This window comes from Mus musculus, chromosome 1 (genome assembly GCF_000001635.26).
Source record: "Mus musculus strain C57BL/6J chromosome 1, GRCm38.p6 C57BL/6J".
Classification (NCBI taxonomy): Eukaryota; Metazoa; Chordata; class Mammalia; order Rodentia; family Muridae; genus Mus; species Mus musculus.
In genome coordinates, this window is record NC_000067.6 from 66,354,515 (window position 1) to 66,377,583 (window position 23,069).

The 23,069-nt window shown below is 37.7% G+C and overlaps 1 protein-coding gene across 31 annotated transcripts in view; it reads left to right on the forward strand.

Annotated features, from left to right (window-relative positions):
* Window positions 1-23,069, forward strand: part of Map2 (microtubule-associated protein 2) — a 267,382-nt gene that overhangs the window by 179,313 nt on the left and 65,000 nt on the right. For all 31 annotated transcript variants that reach the window (XM_006495746.3, XM_006495754.3, XM_006495751.3 and 28 more), the window contains one exon: window positions 7,689-7,766. The gene's annotated coding sequence lies outside the window, so the exon portion shown is untranslated. The remainder of the gene's footprint in view (window positions 1-7,688; window positions 7,767-23,069) is intronic.

Consider the following 23,069-nt stretch of genomic DNA (forward strand, 5'->3'; position numbering starts at 1 on the left):
AGTTTTGTGGTCTTCCTGACACTTTGGAGTTATTTCCTCAAGTGTTTGGATTTTTTGTTTGTATGTTTGTTTGTTTGTAACGTACATTTGTCTTTTGGGGAGGAGAGATGCTATGTGAGTGCAGTGCTTGGAAGGTCAGAAGATGGTACCTAATAGCCTGAAGCCACAGATGTAGGTGGTGGTTAGTCAATACTGGGATGCTGGAAAATGAACTCAAGCCCCATTCAAGAGCAGTATTCACTCTTAACTACTGAACCATTTCTCTGGTCCTATTTATGAGGTCTTATTGGACCTCCTTTTAGAACATACTGAGACTTAGAGCATGTTTCTGAAGAACTGAATGCTTTAATTTGGAGGATATTGACATATAACTACTAGTACAAATCAAATAAAAATAAGTATAATAGGCGTTTTCATAGTGAAGCCATAATGAATAGGTATATTCTGCTTATCCTGGAGAATATTCTTATAGAAATGTGCCTCAGTTGAAGAAATTGGCAACCCTAGAGGAAAGGAAGAAGAAGAAAGAGAAAAACAAGAGGGGAAGGAGACAGAAAAGGGAGTGAGAAAATGAATAGAGGAGAAAGAAAGAGACACTTAGTGAAATGAGGAAGAAGGAGGAGAGGGCAGAGGTTTGAAGAAAGGAGCAATTGGTAATCTACAAAAGAACTCGTCTAAGGGGCATTGGGCTTGACAATAGGTTCTTGAAATAAAGTTGAAAAAAAAACAAGATGTAATTTCTGTATAGAAACCTATGACTCTCAGCCTAAAGACCTAGGTTTTGTCCTTGTGAAAGAAGAGCTGTAATGATGACAGTGAAGTCATCAGATAGGCTCCTAACCAGGTAAGTTTTATGGCTTATGTGGGAATCTACTTCACTTCTTTAAGCCTCTTCCCAGTTTATCCTTATACAACATGCTGTCAATTTTCATTAATTAACTTTATACTTTATATAAGGTTAGAGTAGTATCTATTGCCAAAAGGATAAAGGTGGCAAATATTGTTGAGGATGTGTGTGTGGGGGGGGGGGATGTCTTTGACACTATTGGTATGGACATAAATTATTGCAGCCATTATGGGAAGCAGTATAGAGAATTCTCAAAAACAGAACTGTTCTATCATCCTACTCTAACACTAACAGGTGTCTGTCAAAGAGTCTTTCTCACAGACATGTATATTGTAGGACTGATCATGCTAGTCAAATACAGAATTTGCCTATGTCCGTCATCTGATGAATAAAGAAGCTGAAATAGACATGCATAGTGGAGTTATCTCCATGCATAGAGAAAAATGAAATTCCATTCCTTGCAATAACATGGATAAACCAAAGTGATGTGATATTAAAGGAAATAAGGCAGGCACGTATAGAGGGATACATGATGATCTTACTCAGGTAGGATCTAAAACTGCTGATCTCATGAAAGTATTATAGTGATCTGTGGTTACAAGGGGCTGGGGAATGGCAGGGAGTTACTGAGACATTGAAAAACAGACCACAAAAGGTTTGGGAGGTAGGAGAGAAAAGTCTGAGGATTTATTAAGAAACATGGTAACAATATTCATCCCCAAAAACCTGAGTAGATAAGTGTTCTTATCTACTTACAAAAAATAGCAATGTGCGTAATGTATTAATATGTGTGTGAATGTGTGATTAGTTTAGCTACTTCATTTATATAACAGCACATATTCCAATCACTTATTTTTATATAACATAAGTACACATAATTTTTTCTTTAAAATAGACAAATAGAATAGAATATCTGATACCCATATGAACATTAGAAACAAATGAACAGATGGCTTTCTGCAAGTAAGAAAGTGTTATATTTCTTCAGATAAATACTTATCCTGGGCAGAAAATTGCAATGAAGTATAATAAAATAAAGCAGAATGCTGACATGTGTGCCTCATTAATGCTCAAGGTACTAAATATCCCAGTATCAATTCACATTTTATTATACACACACACACAGTCAGAATCCAACTATGTTAGCAATTTAGAAAATATGGAAGTTTTAAGTTGGCTTTACAGATTGTTATCATTTCTTATCAAGCCTTTACAAGAAGAAAGGGCCCTGACAGTACCTACTGGACCATCATGATGTATCATTTGTCCTGTGAGTTGAAATATATACTGTTCACAGAACAGCCATGTATCCTCAACTGCTGAGGTATAAGCAAAGCCCATTCATCCTACTTACATGTGAGATGTGGTGTATATGTGGTGTATGTCTTTTCCTGACTGAAACATTGTAGAACCAGTGTTCCACTTCCCAAATACGTCCCTGCCCATCGTTTGTACTTCCAAAAGCTTGTATGTCACAAGAAGAAAGGTAGCCAGAAAGTGTGCACATCAAAGAGAAGGGACTGGAACAGTCTTCTCTATCCATCAGCATTTGTGTGAACTGAATATAAACCTTAATTCTCAGAGAGTTAAGATGGGCTTTTCTCACTAAACCAATCCTTGATACTTCACCTTGTCCAATATTAGATTGAGATACTTTGGACAAACATAAATCTCTTCTACTAAGTCAGTTTAAACCAGCTTTTAGCAGTAGCCCAGAAGTGTCCAATTTGAGAATATGACCGCACTGTGCTCATTAGCCACTATATCTAGAGTCTCTACTCAGAGGAAGACCATGAATTTTGTGAACAAGTATTTTGTTAATGGTTCTTATATCTTTCAAGTATGTATTTGACATAGATTTTATCCTATGCAAACATAATGTTTGAAAAACAACTTTCACAATAGCGCCAAGAGAGATGTTTCTCTCAGTCATTGATAACTTTTTGGTTCAGCATAAATGCCTGTTCTTACAGCTTTCTAGATAATAAATGATGCTAAGCATATTAGAACATAGAAATGGTTTAGTAGCTTTTTAGACTACATGACAATGTTGACAGCTGCTTATCTATTCAAAAAACTACTTGAACTAGGAGTGATTTTTCCCTACTAGATCAGCAGTCCAGCCCTCAATAGCTGAAATCCTAACACTTTTTGACAAGTGCACTGAGTTACGTGAACTGTTCACAGCCACAGAGAGCAGATTGAGAAATGGGTGGGAAACAGTTCTATTGTTCATTTTGAAGCCCACAGAGCACCTACTGCTAGTTATTGCAATTACAATAAGTTTTCAGAAACCCAACTCAGTGCCCTAGCAACTTCAGCCATCTCTGTTTTGGTTGTCTGAAAAAGTCTATCACAACAGAAAGTTAATCACCTAGGTGATATGTAGTGTGGAGGGTGTTTCAAGGGCAAATGAGGAGTAAAACCTAATTTAAGATGGAATACATCCTTGAGAAACAGTTCACCTTGGCACTACTTCTTCATGATATTCTAATTTCTCGTCCTCCTTCAATGTTATGGATGACATACAACTCAAACCTAAGCCTATCAAATTAATTTAGGGAACTGAAAAATGGCTAAGCTGGCACTCGTTTGTCCCACAAGCTTGAGGACCTGAGTTCAATCCCAAACACCCATGTTTAAAAAAAAAAGGTGTATTAATGTGATAAAATAAATAACTTAAAGGAGAAAGTGTTTTATTTTGTCTTATGGAAATTTGAACCCATTGTGGCAGGGAAAGCATAGCAACAGGCAAAGAAGGCTTAGCTGAAGAAAGAGTCAAGCTGCATCAATGAGTGAACACCAGGTTCAGCACTTTCAGGTCCAGTGTCCGGAGCCTGAAGATGAAGGACCACATTTTCATCCATACACAGGAAGGAGAGAGAGACAGAGAGAGAGAGAGAGAGAGAGAGAGAGAGAGAGAGAGAGAGAGAGACAGAGACAGAGACAGAGACAGAGACAGAGAGACAGAGACAGAGACAGAGAGAGAGAGGGAGAGAGAGGGAGAGAGAGGGAGAGACAGAGACAGAGAGACAGAGACAGAGAGAGAGAGAGGGAGAGAGAGAGAGGGAGAGAGAGAGGAAGAGAGAGAGATTAGGCTATATACTCTCATTGCCTACTCCAGAGACTTCCTTCACCAAGCTTTTACCTCCTAAAGGATCCCAAACAGAGCATTATTATCTGGCAACTATGTGTTTAAATGTATGTGGGGTATATCACATCCAAACCACACCACTGATCTCAAGTGTCAGTGTGATTGCAAGAGGATTCTTGGGGCTTTCCTGCCAGTGAGTCTAGCTGAATCAATGAGCACCAGGTTCAGTGAGAGACCCTGTCTCAAAAAGTGCACTTCAGAGCAATTCAGGACATTTAGACCACTAGCCACCATGTATTTGTGTACATGTGCAGACACAAATGTACACATATGTACCCTCCTAGACATGAATGCACTCATAGGAATCTCACTCACATTAACGCTGAGCAGTGTTCACTTAGATTTCTTCTTAAATGTTGAATCCACTTGGACATTTGGTGCCAAGCAAAGCATGTGCCCTCTTCTCCACACTGTGCAGACTGGCTCTTAAATGGAATCGTTTACCAGTTGACTGTCAAGGCTTATCAGCCATGATCCTCAACAGTATTCCCGTCAAACCCTCACAGCTCCTGGGAAGGAGCAGAAGCAAACCCCACTGAAGTAATGGGCAAAGACGAAGCAAAGCTGCCGCAGAGTGGATCTCAGTTTGTCCAAGAACTAAATATCCTGAATGATAAAAGAGCTTAGTGTGTCTAGGAAATTGAAATCTGCCATGGGTGAAATTATACTTCTGGGAAGAGCCACAAGCCTTTGTGTTTGAGGTGGTCCTTCACCAGAGATGGAGACCCAAACCCACTCCTCTGTGTCTGTTAAGAGCTGGTTCGCAGGTTTATCCACTTTCTACGTGTATTCATGGAACGGGCAAGTAAGCTTTCACGGCCTGTTTTCTCGTCTATAAAGCGAGGCTGTAACAGTCCAAGGGAGGTGGTGAGGAGCAAATTAATTCTTTGAAGTACTCAGAATCCTGGCGAAGAGGAGTCAGTAAGTGTCTGCTAATGCTGATTTACATTCCATCCTGTTGAATGTATCTGCTGTTAAAACTGACAAATATCAATGACAAAAGCTGTGTCAATTTAACCATTTGTCAGTGGCATAAAAGTGAACACTTAGATCTGTTCAAGACTAGCTGAAAATCAACCATTCAATCTGATGTCCCTTATAGAATAGTTCATAAATTTTTTAAAACTAAATCCACATGGCATTTACATGCCTCACAGAAAATGAAGTAAAAAAAAAAGGCAGTCATTTTCTTTTGTATAATAAAATCTCAACAAAAGTAGAAATTTGGGGTATACAGAGTATTATTGTCATGACTGGGGGCACTGAGTTTCTTAATAATCACTTCACCCTTTGGTCACCCTGTTCCTTTAAGTTGGCCCTTTATATGTTTAGAGTTGAAATTTTACTTTCATGTGTAACTATGGAGTTAAGTTTTGGAAGGATTATTAGGATAGTCTCTGGCAATGCCAGTATTGCTCACATTGTGAACATGCCATCTCCTGTTGGCTGCTGCAACAACACCATTGCTCAAAAGGTAAACACACACCTGCTTAGTTCTGCCTTTGCAGCATGAAAGCAGCCCTTGTCCTCCTGGGGATGAATGGAAATGGCTGGGTACCAGCAACATTGGACCTGGGAAAAGAGATGCCAGTAGGATGCAGCTGTCCTATGATCTGCAGCTTGCTGAATTTTGCTCTAGAGAATTCTTTTCATCTCCTTGTTATAAGGGTAAAAGACAAACACACACACACACACACAGACACATACACGATATATACTTAAACACTCATACACATGCATGTATTCTTTTTGAAAAACAATAGCACTTTCAGAGATTGAAGGAAAATATTGAGTTCAAAGAAAATGAATATGATATTTTGTTTTAACACTCATTTGTTAAATATAGAAGTTTCTTTTAACTGAACAGGATCAAGAGCTCTGTTCTACCATTTTATTTTTGTTCTAAAACCAACCTAGAAGGCTGGAACGGTGATGTCCTTGTTATTCGTGCACTCTCGAGGCAGAGACAGTCAGATCTATGTGAGTTCTAGGCTTGCCCCAAACACAGTGAGTTCTGGGAAAGCCAGGAAGCTAGGGCTATAGAGAGAGATCTTTCTCAAAAAAACAAACAAGAAAAAAAAAAAAAACTAAGAAAACAAACAAAGGAAAAACCACTCTAAAATTTTACTTGTCATCTAACTTTTAAGTAGCTACAATTCTACATAAATGTCTCCTCCTAGTGATTCTGTCGTGGATGGATTATAGATAGATAGATAGATAGATAGATAGATAGATAGATAGATAGATAGATAGATAGATAGATATAGATAATTAATAGATGTGTAAGAATATTTGCCTGTTGGTCAAAATTTTTGCACACAACGTTTTGCCCCCTAGCCAATCCAGATATTTTTCAAAAGAAACAAAAGCAGTGTGCCAGGATTTTAGTAGTCATTCTTGCTAAAATAATTATTAAAGTATGATAAGTAGGGAAAAATTCTACCATGTTTCTTTTTGGCTAGAACTTTCTTTATCACTATTTAGATGTCAAGCCTGTTCCGTTTAATTATCCAGCAATAGACATACTTGCTTTCATACCCTGTGAGTGTTCATAAGTCAAATGAGCTAATAATAAAAAACACTCAATACAACCAATATTTGTTGCTTTGAAACACTCTTGTCAGCTCTCCCACATTTATGTGAATTTACTGTTTAAAGGTCCAGATAGGCAGTGGATAGATATTTCAGTGGTAGAAATTTGTCTAATATGCCTAAGGCCTAAGGCTACATTTGATGTCTGGTACCATAATCAAAACAAAACATTCCAGAACAGACAAAAGAAGAACCAGTTGGTGCATATCTTCTGCTTGAATTTTTTTCTGGATTCTGAAGCTGTGTAGAGGCTGTCTATTGGGGTCTCACGGTTTTTAATGGTAACATGTTTTCCTTGGGTATGGGATAGGGTGTATTCTACTGGAATGAACACATATCAGTCCTGGGGAAAATTCATGAATACACACAGCTTTACAAACCCAGTATGGAAGAGTGGGACTGGACAGGAATTTGCACACTGTACATTTTTGTAGTCTTGCCCACAATGAGGGTGGCCTCACCTGTGTAAGACAGAAAACAGGCCTGAAGCCTTCCAGTGATGCTGTCCATCTCCTGGAACCACTTTAATGGGGAGCCTACATGACCCTCGGTGGCATGGGTTCTTGTTTTTTGGTTTTTGTTTTTTCAGCAGAATCCAGAGTGACTTTCAGGTTTTGGAATGTCAACATAAATTTAGGACTCTATGGAGAAATTTTAATTAGTTATTTAAAAAATCCCTCTCCATCCTGTGTTTCATGAAATCAATGCAGACTGGGCTAGAGGCCCAGTCTTTTTTAAAGCTTGCTGCATATAATTAACAATTATGAATATATTCTTTGGGGAAATTACACAATCTTCTACTATTTATTAGCTGAGAACAAGTCATAATTTTACTCTTCCTTGGATGTTACTCTTATGAAACACTGTTAATGTGGCATAGAAAGATACAAAAAGCATTCAGTAGCTTATACATTACTGCTCTGTGTCACAGGCTTGAGACAGTGCCCAGCCGGTCACAAATAAATATTAGGAAAGCGATCTTGAAATCTCATAGTTACCCAAAATCAAGAGAAAACTCATAAATTTTTTCATGTTGATAATATTAGCATGTGTGGGTCAGAAATTAGCTCATGAATTTTCTTTTTATTTTAACAGAAAGAAGCCAGAACATACCACCAGCCGTTTGAGAATACAACATAGCAAACTTCACTACTTTACAACTTCCTTGAATTGGTAAGACCCTATTCTCTCTACCATAAAAAGTGACCCACCCTTATGAAAAACACTTCACTTCTTTGCTAACCATGGTTTTTTTTTAATTTTGAATTAAATCCCAATCTATTTTTGAGGAAGAAATACCATTTTGAATTTCACAGTTAATAGACTAGAAATTATAAAATACCTCTTCAGAGTTTTTAAACTGGCTAAATGAAGTATCTTGCTTTAAAATGAGGATTGAACCAAGCCCCTTTCTTCAGCTGTGGCTAACCATAACAATATTTCCTCTCTTCCTATCAATGCGCTAGGCATGTGCCTGTATGACTTTATGTAAATTAATTAATTTATTTCCTTACATCAGCTCTGTGGGGTAGGTAATAGATGTTTTTAGGTAGGGGCATGAGACAAAGTGATGAGAGACAGAGCTCACCAAAACTCTACACATGGGAGAAAGAAGCCTAAAACTGTGCACACAGGAGAAAAAGCCCAGCCTCAGTGGTGATGCAGGGATAGTTACCTGAGGAGGAAATGCCCAGGAATCATTGCCCCTGCATTTTACATAAATTCCCTCTGGATTTACATAAGAAGGTAACATTTGCTGAAAATGCAGGCAATAAAAAGCAGGTACAATTATATGTTCACCTGCCACATATCTAATAACTGCATGAATACATACGTGAGCACTCTAGGTCACTTTACAAATAGAAATTACGTTTTCTTTTTCTTTGCACGTTTTCACAGAGAAACTTTAAAATAAAGTCAGAATAAAATTATACAGAGATTTCAAGAGAGTGATCAACCATTCCAGAAAGTGCATTTGAGCTTAGGTCTGACTTGTTTCTATTAAAGGTATTGTGCTATCTATAACTGGTCACAGCATTGTTTACTTTATCGCTTTTATTAATCCATTAATTTAGTTTTGAGTGAAAATTTCATAATGTTTTCATTGCAAAAGGCTAACAACACGCAAATACCGAAGCACTGCACATAGATGACACAGCTGCTCACACACATGAAATTTCACACCGAAATTCTTTTCTGAATAAACCATGACAGGAGGAAAAGCACTCTTTGCTTTCTTCTCACGTCCCTGCTCTCCTCCCAGTGAGGGTCGGGACTGTAAAGGTGCACAGTGGCCTCTGTGTGTTCTACCAGGTGTCAGACAAACACGTTACAGTTCTACCGACATTCTGAGTATACAGAGCTGCTGTCACACTGCAGATGTGGCACTATAAGTCACCGTCACTCAGTTGTATTTAGATGCAGGCATATTGGCACAGAGATTGGTTTGGCTCTCCTTCCAGCTGTTACCATGGTTACTGCTTTACATATTACCCTCTGGTGCTTATTATTACGTCTAAATATCTTACAGCACTTTAACGATTCAATGCTAGCATGGCTTTAGCGTGTCTTATAAAACGTATTCAGAATTTGTGCATAAGGGAGCTGATGCTTTCTCTATATGACACCATGCCAAGCCCTTGTATGCTTTTTTGTTCCCCAGCTGGAAACACATCTTTTAATTGGCATATGAGGATTTTACTAATCTCTTGCGACCCATGATTTTCACAGTTCCACCATAATATAATAATCAACATAGGTTTTATTTCACCATAGGTGAAATTCTGACTATTCCCAAACATAATATAGCTACTACAAATGAAATTTGAAATACTTAAAAGAAAACTACATTCTGGGAGGTCTGTGTTATTTTCTTACAATTCCTTAAAACAAATAATTACAGGAGTAGTTTTAATAGAAATTATTTTTTAATTATTTTCTAACGTGAGAGTTAATTCTAGAATTTGCTCATATGTACATAGTTGTTTATCCCACAGTATTTTTAGGAATTTCTGTGTATATCGGGGGGGTTGTTAAAAAATCAAGAAGAAGTCTTATTTATCAAAAATGATATCTTGGAAAACATGAAGCTCCATCCAGTGCCCCTTCATACATAACCATTTCTTCAGGGGTTTTTAATGTAGGGATGTTATTCAATGCCACATGATCACCTTTGACACCTCTAACACCTCCAAATGAAGGATTACACAGAATGGAGTAATCACAGTGGAAATATTTCATAAATACCATCCTTTGTTCACTAAGGGTGCTAAGTACTATATTGTGCAAATTTGAAACTACATATTTCCAATATAACACATGCAATCTCAAATGTAAAGGTAGATCTTTGTCTCTGAATTGTATTCTATGATTCCAATGAAGTCAGCAACTCTTTTCACACAAAGCTCTCTGGATATTACAGTGCACTGTTAATCACACTGAAAATCAGCTTTACTCTAGCTTCAACCACCTGTTACAGGCATATGGTTGACCTCTTTAAGCCCCATAGAAGAGCATTACAGTACTTACAGCTGACCAGATATTAGATGGCAGACAATTGTCATCGTTTGCATCGCCCAACATCATCTCAACATGGTTTCCTCCCTCTGATGGCAGAGACTATATCACATTCTAACCTTTGTCACCAGCACCTAGGCCACCACCTCCCAGGTAAGCTTTCATTTGCTGGAGGGAAGACTGGGTATCCCAGGGTTCCTGGGGAACATAGCAGGTAGATGCTTTGCCCACAGAATACCCACAATGCACATCAGCAATGGCTGGTACCTCTTAAAGGATTCATTTGTCTTAGCAGAACCTCCTGCTTTTGCGGAGCTTAAGCACTTTCCTGGTTTCAATCCATAATTTTTCTGATTTTACAGTATTTTGAAAAAGTTTTGTTGCTTCTTTTATCATCTCAGCTCTTAATTTATGATATAAAAAGTTCCCAAACTACATAGGCAAGTTAGGAATAAGGCACCTATATGGATATAAGGAGAATATTAGAAGTCTAAAAAAATATATGTATTGTTCTTGAAGTCGTTTAACTACAATTCAACATAACTTTGATTATACATTCATCAGAACATTTATGTCTTTTTTTTTTTCATTCATAGCTGGAGGGAGTTTATCTTTTAAGAATTATTTTGTGTAAGTGGATGAGGATTTTAGTCTAACAATATCCCGAGGAGCTACACTTGATGACTATTTATACTGCTCAGAGCACTTGACAACAGAATGATAAACAGTATGGCCACATTGCGCCAACCATCCGCTAACAAAAAGAGGATGACAACCTGGTATTCCTTCCATCTTCTCTGAAGATGAGCGCCTTGGCTTGCACTGATCACTGCCTCACACAGATTGTCTATGCATTCTACAGAGACAATTTACAAGATGCATTATGCATTCTAAAATAAATTTGATTGGTAACTTTAGGATGTTTGATGGTACTTTGGCAAAATACGTATTCTACTCTGTGCCAGGAGCTATTGATCAACCTGGTGGCGAGGTCTTCTAGCTGTTATGGATCAAGAGCTAAGCCTTGGTGAGGTTTTTAGAGAAGGATCAATACTTAGTTATCTGGAGACAGGGAAAGGGAGAGTTGCCCACGTCCTCTGGCAGGAGTTAAAATAACAATGACAATCCTCCTACGTAACAGGCTGAGTCACTAGAACATTCTTCTGCTTCCTCAGCAGTCCCCAGCAGATTGTTTGGGCTGGAGTTCTGGAGGCAGAGGTGGGAGCCACCTGCTATAAAAGACTGCTGTGACCAAAGATTGTCTTTTAACAGTTCGGCCAAATAGAAACAGGAAAAGAAAACATTTGGTACTGACAAGCACCTAAATCTAAATGTTTGAATACAAGAATACTGGTCTGGGATAGCTGAGAAGGTTCAGTCAAGTATAAATGCTAGGCAGCATAGTTAACAACTTGAGGTCCATTTCCAGGGCAGAAGCAGAAAACCAACTCCTGCCAGTTGTCTACTGACTTCCACACACTCGGTGAGGTACCTGAGTGTACACACACTAGTGTGCATGCATACACAAATAAATGAATGAATAAATAAACAAACAAATAAGTAAAACAGTGGTAACCCGGTCATGCTTATTATTCAGCTAATTGGCTTTGAGGATAAATCATTTAAAGAGGGAAGCTAGTTACAGAACGTTTGGCAATCCAGTCCTGCTGGATATCTGTACTCTGAAGACATTTGATATCCAGCAGTGGTAACTTTGCCTGAACTGATGTAGAGCCTGGGTTGTAATGAATAAGAATGCACTGTTGCTTGAACAGAAAGACCTTTATAGGCTCCTGAGCAGGCTTTTAATAGAATACTTTTGTTACTCAAGGGAAGCATGAAGAAGTTCTATTTCGACTCATCATTCAGATCTCAGGACTAGGCCACTACCTGGCAGGGTCGCATGACAATACTGTCATTACTTGAGAGAGTACACATCTATATGTACCTTCTGGTCTCTCTTCTATCTCTCATTAAACAACTAGTAATTCTATTAATGCCCTCTACCTATACAACCTTATTCAATTCTAATTAAGCCTGCGGCTAAAACCTTGGAGTTTTTATTGTTAGTTGCTTCTCTTAAAACCACACAATGGGATAAGATCTCAATATGAACTCCTGAGAAATGCAATCTATATCTAACCTATAGCATTCTTCATAATCCAAGGGCAGATAAGGAAATGGACATCATATGAGGCTAAAGGTAATAGCTGCTGAATATTTGCTAAGGGCACAGTTCTCTCCGGGGCCCTTCTGCTTCATTTCTCTTTACCAGTTTGATTCCATGTGATTGTCAATAGCTCTTCTACATAAAGACAAGCTTTTCTTACTGCTTTCCACCCAGGCATGGGTCACCAGCTTGCTTCTCCTTCAGTGCCAGGTTTATGCAGTATTTCCTTATCAATTTTAAACACCTCAACTTTAACCCAATAAGTTATGACCACTAAAATAGATTAGACAGTATATACATGGTTGTCAGGATTCTACTCATGAACATGGAGAAAAGAAGAGAGCCCACTACAAAAAAAAAAAAAAAAACCCTGATGATGCAGTAACAGCTCCTATGTAACTATTGATGGAATCTATTGGGTCTTAGCCCTTACTTCCTACAGTATCCCCCTTTTTACATTGATAACTAGCATGTCCATTACAGTATTGAGTGTCCCATCACTCAGTAGATGTTCCAAAGCTGTGTGAGAACTTGTGAGATCCTGTGATAGTTTTGTCTGCCCTCTGCTTTGCTACTTGGACAAAAAGGTAAAACTTTTCAGGATTAAAGGGAGTTACACACCAAGAGACCAGGGGATGATAGAAATGAAAAACCCAGAGATATTGGCAAACAGGCAAGTACCTTTGAGGGAGTGTTTCCAGAGCACTTGGTATTTCATCTTCAACTCTACTCATTACTGAAAAAAAGAAAAAGAAAAAGCCCCTGACGATGTACTCACTTGGCACTCATGATGAAGGATGGACTAGATAGACTTAGCAGGAGGTATGTGCACATTTATAGGAGTATGTGTGTTTACACACACACACCTATTTTAATAGACAGAGTTGCAAAAACAAAACTAAACAAAACAAAACAAAACAAACAAACAAACAAACAAAAAAACCACACCAACGTTGCTATAAAACCTAGCACACATGTGACTGAGATTAGGGTATGTTCAAATCAAAGTCCTATGATAATTCAAACTACTTATAATCCAGGACAGTAGGTCTTCTGAGGAACTTGGCAGTCCATCCTTCAGCTATTGTACCAGAGAGCTGACTGTGTCCTCAGACACTACATTGCCATCCTCTGTAGCTATGTGATGGTTTTGCATCCCTTTTTGAAACCCAGGCTCCTATCACTATACACAAAACACAACAAAAAACCATGGAGGATGATGTGGAGCCATCATCCCTGTGGTCCCAGTGCTTGGGAGGAGATGTGAGGATTGTCAGATGCTCAATGCCAACCCAGCTGCCTCGTGTCAAAATCAAAACAAAACACCCCCATCTCATTGCTCATTGGAGCAATCTTCAGTACTCGTTGACCAACCTTAGGGTAACTCCTGTGCAGGGCATATTCTCACTAAAATGTACAAACTTTCCCAATCAGCCAACTTTTCACTAGAAAAGAAAAATATATTGTGCAGTTGTAGTCAACCAGGATGCAGATTCCTGCCATTAGTGGTTTTGTTTCAGAATCATCAATAATCAACTGCTGGAAAGGCAAAAAAACCAAGGAGAAGCACGTGGCGAGGGGATATAAGCCAGGACCACATTTCTCAGTCATCTTGGCAAAAGGGGTGGGGGGGGAGCATTCTGCCTAATGCTCAGAATAAAGAAGAAAATGGTTCCGTGAACTGCTAGTAAACTACCTGAGGTTCTAGTAGAAATTTGTGAAACATTACTTTTGTATACATGGGTCAAATAGCTTAAGTTGTGGCAAAACCAGATATCTGTCATACCATGGAGATATAATTATGAATCATAATTCCAATGTCATGTTAAAATAGTAAATTTCGTAGGCAAATCCATCTATCAAAGTTAATTCTCACAACAGTGCACAGATATGTTTCTTTTTTTAAAAAGAATGTTCTTTATAGAAACAGTATTTTCAAAATCTATATTGCTCTTCATCATCATCAAAAGAAGTCAGGGCAGGATCTCAAACATCAAGAACCTGGAGGCAGGAACTGATGCAGAAGCCATGGAGGAGTGCTGCTTGTTGGCTTGCTCCTCATGGCTTGCTCAACTGCTTTTTTGCTTTTTTGTTTTTTAATAAAATCCAGGGCCATTAGTCGGAATGGTCCTACCCACAATGGATTAGGCCCTCCACTGTCAGTCACTAATTAAGAAAATTCTCTACAGCTGGATCTTCCAGAGACATTTTCTCCATTGTGGTTCTTTCCCTCTTCTCAGATAACTATCTTGTGTCAAGTTGACATAAAACCATCCGGCACAGTACTATTTCAGTGTTGTTTAAAAGTAATTCTGTCACCTCAATAGTGTATAAAATTGGCTTATTTGCTAATTAATTCTTTCACAGAGTGTTACTTTCCTGTGACTGTCGAATTCTGAGGGGTTATGATTAACTGCTTCACACTCAGGGTGTGATCACTGGTTATTTCTTGACAGCTAGGTTTTTTTTTTTGTTTTTTTTTTTTGTTTTTTTTTTTACCCCTTAAGAGTCAGTGTCACTTTAACTTCATACACGTGGCACTAGAAAGCACTTAAAATAAACCCCCAAAGAGCTGGTGATTTGCTAAGTGGATGAAGGAAGACGAACTGGGGCTTGAAATTGTGAGAAGCTTGAGAAGCGACGAGTAAATACCACATGGTTAAAGGTGGAGGCAGCCGCTTTCTGGGTGTGTCTGTCAAATCTTCTAAGAAGCGAAATGATGAAAGCCATGATAATTTCCCGTAATCTTCTCTACTCCGTTTGCTCCCACCTGCACTGATGCTTAATGAATTTCAAGGATTCCAGTTGTGCTCAGTAATTACTCCATAAGGCAGTTTGATTCAGAGGCAGTTGTAACCTCTGTAAGAGAAACTGAGAATTCACTAAGACAAATACTTCAGTGAGCGGGCGCCAGAGCCTGAGTCATTTCAACTCACTGTGAGCAGAGCATGAGGCAAGACCCAGTAGTAATCAATCCGGGATGAAGTGCGAAGGGCAAAGCAAGACAAAGGACATTTTCAGTGCCACAGTGCTGTAGCTCTCTAACTCCTTGATACCTGAGAGCAGTGTTTAGGTAAGTCCTGATGGATTACTCTTTAGGGACATATAGATACAATTATAGTGAGTCTTATTTTGGAAACAAGAAATTTCAAGGAATCTTTGTTGACAAATCAAGAGGAATTTTGAAGTTACAGTGTCATATACACACATGCATATATAAAATGTCATGCACACATACATAGTGGATCGTTTATGTGCTAAAAAAGATACTCTTAGAACAAAGCATAGAGACAGGCACAATTTTCAAGGAAAATAGCAAGCTCACATATGTTTATGAAAATAATAGTCTTATGGTAGAATGGAGTAACTGTTTCATAATATAGAATATGTATGAAAGGCTGGGACTAAAGCACTAACACACATATGAGGCTCTAGATTCAATCCCTAGTCCTGAAAACATTAACTGGAATGTTTGTGCATAGGAAAAAAAAACGTTTTCCACTATAGTTTTTGATTATGGGATGTCTATTCTTCAGCTAATGAGCCTGGCACCGACCATCCACCACTTTCTCCCATACTGCCTTAGCAGTCTGTCTTCAGGATTCCCATCATGTCTCATGGAATCACTAACTGCCAAGGGTCCCAAACTGAACCCTTACTGTCTATTATAGCTCAACCATAACTAAGTATTTTCCTCATAGTCACCATGTGATCTTTTAAGAAGCTCCCACTATAGCTTGAAATAAATCCATATCCTTCACCAAATTGTCTATGGAAACAGTTCTCACAGCACTCTAGCTTTGTCTTAAGCCAGCCTCAAATGCGTCAAGCACATTCTTATCCTATGACTTCTATGTGCAGAACACACTCAGGTCCTCCATGGGCATCTTTACCCAACAACACTCTCCCTTCCTTAACAGGGTGTCCTGATGGCATTTGCATAAATAGCAAATTCACACAATTTCTCCTCTGAGGTCACCTCACCAATACATCCTTGCAAACAAAGACTACTTAGACAGCTGGAGAGAAGGGTAACCACACAACCATGAGGACTTCAATACAGATATTTAGCACCCATGAAAAAGCAGGCCTTTTCTGTCCAAGGTTTCTGTCACAAATCATATCGCTTAACTAGCCTCACCTGTCACTTTGTTTTCCCACTTCCTCTTGTCATTAAAAACCTCATGTTCCTCTGCTTTCTCATAGGGAGATAACTGATGAAATGTTAAAGTTGGTTGAGTTTAATAAGAAGTAAATTGAAATTTTGAGTCTGTTAAAAAATAACGTTTGTTTTTGTTTTTGTTACTTTCTAGAACTTTCTAGGAAGTATTTGTTACTTTCTAGAAGTGTATATTAATTTAATATGTCTGTATTCTGTTTTGAGATGTTTATCATAGTGTTAGGTACTAATTCCAAGGCATTAAGCTTGAGTGGGCATTTACTCTACCATAGAACAATATCCTAAACCCATCAGATATGTTTGTTTTTTTTAAATATTGTCACATCTGTGCCTACAATTAAATTGGATGTTACAAATAAGATAGGAATAGTTATCTGTAAAGAAACTAAGTGCACTGTGGTTTTTTTTTTTCTTGAAAATATTTCATCTCATAACCTTGGGCTAATTGTATACATTTCAGGCCTTTGGGGGTTCAAGAATTTTTGGTCACATTCTGTCGCTTCAGAAGTTTGGCAGAATGCAAGTAGCCAGCCATAAAAATTGACCTTGTTTCTAGATTTCACTCCAGGGTACAAAGACATGTCTGTTCAAAGAGAGAAGTCAAACTGAATGTGAAGGTTGACCCATTTGGATCTAACCAGTGTTGTGAGGGAATTCCAAATGACTGGGATTTTATAAGCTTTCTTTCAGGCCAGACTCACAGATATAGTAAACAGGGCAAATTTCAACTTAGCTCCGAATACCTTTGAATCACAACTATGGCCAACAGCAAGCATACCACAGCACACAGCAGGAAGTCTGCCACAAATTCAAAACAAATGAGAAAGAAAAGAACTTGCTGTTTTATATAGCTCAAACTTTTCTTTTACATGGCTTGTACTTTATCTTTTTCAAAGATAGTATCTCATATAACTAGCTAGGTTTAATTTGTCATCGATGTCATAGTTTCTTATCTATTAAAATGTATATAATCTAAATAGTGTATGTCTACAGTTACTTGTTTGGTAAAAGTGACTTGGAAGACAGCTATTTCTTTGTCACCTGTTCCTTCACCATTAATATATTTATTGTGGTTGAACTCTTCAGACTTGTCTGTCTTCCTCAGTCGAGTGTGAGCTGTTTATGGAGAGTCCATATCTTAATCAGCGTTTTATTCCTGGTAGATAACAGAATTTCTGGTATAACACTGGTAGGAAATAAATTTTTCTTGAATGAATGCCAGGAAAGCATAAAAACCAAATTGATAACAATACTAAAATTAAGTAAACCCTTCAACAGAATCTCATTAAAGCAATTTGTAAATTGGTGTCTTTCAAAGAAAGATGCAGGTCCATGACCACTGAACTGTCTCCTAGTTTGCTTACAACCTCTATTTCCTTGTCCCAAGGCCTTACCATTTAAATTCAGTTTCAAACATGTCTGTCACCATGAAGGTCTAACCTGCTCTCACATCTGAAAATAAGTGATGTTCAAATATAACCTCATCAGACCTATACTGAACAAGTTTTTAAAAACTCCATTGCTCATTAAAATGTAAGATATTCTATATATATTTTAGTGAAGCAGATATCTTCCCAACATTGCATATGGCTTAAAATATTAATAAGAAAACACCTTCAACATATTATGAAAGATGGTATTTTATTCTCTTCTCATGAAAGCATGTCAATATTTTATGTAGTTAGATAATAAACAAATAAAAATTAAGACATTAGTTTACATGGCAATTTAGTAAAACATATATATATTTAACAGATTACCTAAATCTGAGATTAGGCTTTTCTGATTAATACATCGTTAGTTATCCAGCCCATTTCAATCCCAAGCAGACTGTCATTGTTCAGGTCCACATGCCCTTTCCTCAAAGCAACTGTCCTTTGAGTATCTTCATGCTTACTTATGTCTTCTTGTGTTTCACATTTCGTTGGTCTATTATTAGACCAATCATTCTAAATAATAAACCCAAATAATCTACACCCTACTTAATTTTTCACAGATGCTGAAGCCTTCAGGACTAAGGAACAAACTCTGCTTTACATCTGTTCCATATTTATTCATCAGTAGACAGGTGCGCTTGAGCCTCCTTTGTGCCGGTGGACCAGATGCTATATGTAGAGAGATAAATTAAACACAGCCTTCCTTTCTGCAATTCACAGCCTTGTAAAGGAGGCAGATGGGATAGTGAAGGACTTCTAACCTACAGTGAAGAGTATTGGGAAAGTGCCCATTGGAGACTCTTTATAATAGTTGTTCCTAGCCTAAGTTTTAAAAAGCGAAGCAAAGTTGGGGGGAGGGGCTTGGGCATCATTGTTCTCCCTTTAAGTTTCCTGAACTTTCTTCTGCTAAGTCCTGTTCATGTTCTACATTCATATGCTGCCTCTCACAAGAGGTACTGTCAAAAAATAGTCTATGCACTCACAATCCCCTATACTCACCTCCCTGTCAGCACATACCAAGCTGTATATTTTAGTTGGGTTTTCTATGACTTCCAATAACAATATCGTTCCAAGTATACTTCCAATTCCCAGATACACTCAGCCCTTTCCTTTAATGTTTTAAAGAGCAAAGTAAATGTTTGATGAATTAGAGTTGTGATCTTAGTTAGATATCTTAGCATCTTGCAGTCTACCTTCCCATGACACTAACAGTAATTGATTTTGTAGTGTTATGACAAAATGGCATTCAGCATTTGCTTAATCACATGCACTTTCAAAGGCTCTATGAATTTCAAAACACACACAAGATATGCTGTGAGTGATGGTGGTCTGCATCTGGCCATATCTACTGGACATGGAGTAGGATTTTCTTCTGAACATGTTAGCATTTGATAGTAGCAACGTTAGGAGACAGGCAGTGCCTTGCCTTCATGTGGAACTCAGGTTTCTAGAGCTAACAGCTCCTCATTCCGTGGTGGTATAACACTTGTGACTTATAAATCTCCTTTGGAGTATCTGTAATTCTACACAGTTTTCATCGCATGTGTACCCAGAGGAGGTTTGACTTCACAGTATTTTCTTAGGTGATACTCAACAAAATCTCAAAATCCTTGGATCACAAGGCTCAAATCCTTGGATTTGAGGCTGGGTATGTTTAAAACAAAATCATCCATTTTCAAAATCCAATTTACAATGTACCTCTTAAGCTTTGTTTCCTGATGGTTAGATTTATGCTCATTTAAAAACAGTAACAAAGTTATGATGATTGAATTTCAACATTATCAGTAATAATGTAGGTATTAAATTGTATCTGTTCATTGTTTCAGTGCTTTATCACACAGTTATGCAAACCCTCAGGTTTGATGCTATGTGTTAAACTGTCATATTTAGAAAGTAGTAGAACTATGAGAAAAACCACCTTAGTTTTCGGTTGGAGACCTATTAATTAATGCACTTCTACTCTAGTGTCTAAGTACAAATCCTTAATTAAATACCATTAGTAGAGTTAGAGTTTGAGTATATCATTTAATAAGTATTTCTAATAGGTACTTGGTCTTCTCTGTGTTTGATATATAAAAGGGCCTAGATGTATGACACATTTGTGAAAATACATGTTTCATAGCAAAGTCACAGTAGCACAGTCCTTTTTCAGTTTGGAGGGATGGGTTACACTGCACTGCACGGTGAGGCAGCACTTAGTGAACATTTCCAGCCTGCTTGGGATTATGACTCACTTGTATCATCCAGTTATAACAATAACTTCACACTGGGAGGTTTTGTAGTCTGTGCCGATCATCATCAGAGTTCATGTCTTTTGTGCCCACTAACTTTCTTTATACTAATTTCTAATTAGCATGGTGTGTGATGAAGAGTGAGTCACCTGGTAAGATTGTAGGTAGTCTACACTCAGCCTGAGAAAAGCAAGAATGACCTGAAACAAACACAGGTTTCAGCTTTGCCTTTTTTTTTCATGTTATTATGAAAATTACCTTTGATTTTTACATGGAAGACAGAGGGTAGCAATTTGGATTTTTAAGCCATTTATTACCAAATACTTAAGCTTAGAAATACCCCCTTCCTACATACACAAAGATACACGATACTCTTAGTGATTATGATACTCTTAGTGATTAAGCCAAGCCTCTGTTGTGTTGTTCTGGGATGGGTGTGAAGAGTACAAAACATAGTTGAGTCTCCATGAAAAGAGAAGCAATATTCATTTGCTTAATTGTGTTATGAAACTGGTTGTTTGATTCTTTTGTTCCTCTCTAGATAAGTAGCAGCCCAAAATTATATGCCCTCTGCTTTGATTGAACTTTATGCTCCATGATGATAGGGTGGAACTTCTCAAAGAAAACGCCCTAGAACTACCTGTGCCAAGGACACTATAGAAATCGAAACCTGTCTGTCTGACACATAATGCGATTTTCCTTTAAACTTGCCAAGATTTTCCTTCTGCCAGTTTTTGACAGTATTTAATGATGCCTGCTAATAACTATAATTGGTGACTAAATGTTTGCGATCTTTCCAAAGACAAATTAAAACCAAAGATTTAATCCAAAGACAAGCAATGAAGTTTGTGATTGTATGGGATTCCTAAGAGGAAAGTTCTGCTTCACTTCAACACTTTCAGAGTGTACATCTGAATTATCTAGATAAGTTCCCAATTATCTTCCGCACATTTTCATCTTGAACCACCTCACATTTGTCTCCAAAGTCATTGATCTGTAAAGAAAACTAAGCAAGTATCCATTAATAAACCACTAGTGAATGCCAAGAATTAGGCAAAAACAAACACTATAATAGCAAATTTGAATATGTCCATAGTCTGACCATCATTTTACAACATGAAATTGTTGTCTTGTCATAGGAAAGGGACTATTTTAAAAAGAACACTCCTTCAAGATATTTCTGCTGCTTTTAAGTAGAATTAAATACAAGGAAAAAAATCACCTTGTTCCCTGTAAAGTTGAATAAAAGTGTTTTCTCTCTTGATTGGACTCTGTCAACCCATCAAAAAAAAGTCCTGGGCAAAGGACATTAGCCATTGCAAGTTCACCCTTGTCAACATGTTACAAAAATACAAATGTGACACCAAAACTCCCATTAGAAATATATGTAAAATGATTCACCTTATGAGTGGTATTACTAGTTGTGGTTATGAGTGAACATGGTCCAATAGTGTCTCCTTTGACATAAGAAGCTTTTTCTTCAAGTCAGCAACACGCATTTCCATTCATACTTCCAGCCACAGTAGCATCAGCACAGTGACGACGGATGCTGGATGCTGAATAGATGCTTAGACTACACACACTTAAGAGGAACCTGCAGTTTGTCTTGGAGTCATGTAATGCTTTGGAGGCAAGGTCTTTGATTTACTTGAGACTGAAGGATGAAGTGAAATCAGTGTGCTTAGGTATCCTATCCTCCAAAATTAGTTTTAATTCATTTTTTTAGAATCCAAAAATTTAAATCATTAAACACTCATCAATTTATTTTGTAAATGTATAACCCCTTAAGAACAAATGATACCCATCTTTGAGGTAGATGATCACTAATAAGCACACTGTTGGTTTAGTTATGGGTCTGTTAGTTAAAGATCAAAGGTTTTGTTCACTGAGAAATTTGTTCTGAACTCCTGGGAATGAGGGATGAGGCATAGCTAAATTTCTCTGTGAGTTGTGAATTTTCATACTGTTGTATTTCCTATGACCATCAAGGATTCCCAGAGGAACTGAAGGTATCAATGAGTGATTTTTCTTTGTTTTGGGGTTTTGGTTTTTGTTTTGTTTTGTTTTGTTTTTTTAAAGTGCAGAAGTGTATTCTGCTTTTACAAAAGACCCAAGTTTGGGTCTTAGCACCTCTACTGTGTAGCTCACAACTACTTGTAATTCTACTTCCAAAGGATCTGATGCTGTCATATAGACTGTATGGTGACTACACCTAGGTGTGCACACTCATACAAAAACAAATGCACGTACACCAGTGGTTCTCAACCTGTGAGTCATATACAAGATAGTCTACATATCAGATATTTTCATTACAATTTTTAACAGTAGCAAAATTACAGTTATGAATTAGTAGCAAAATAATTTTATGTTTGGGGATCAGCACAACATGAGGAACTGTATTAAAAGATCACAGCATTAGGAAGGTTGAGAACCACTGATATTCATGGAACAGTGTCCTTTGTTTCTAAATTAAACTTCATTTCTAAATTTTTTAAAGGTAAGTAAAATTTAATTCTCAGAATTGAACATATACTACAAATTTATTATTTCCCAGATTCTCTTAGATATGCTAATATATATATGATATCGGGAAACAATTCCTGGCCAATTGGTTTGTGAAACTTTGTATGATCGTATCATCCTGAAATGAAAGTGCCCAGCAACAGAGGAAAGAAATCTGAGAAGGCTCACACTTGTGTGGTCTAGCACTTACTCCAGTCCTTTGAGGACTTTAGCTATGATTTAGTTGTATGATTGACTTGATAGTAATTCTCAACCCAGGAGGTCAAAGTCTTAGATGAACCTAGAGATGAAAATTAAATGTATTGTAGGGTGTTGGCTAGAACCCTGAAGCAGACAAACAAAAAAATAATATTGGGTAATTGTGTTAGTCAGGGTTCTAACATCATAGAGCCTATGGAATGTCTTTATATATTAAAGGAA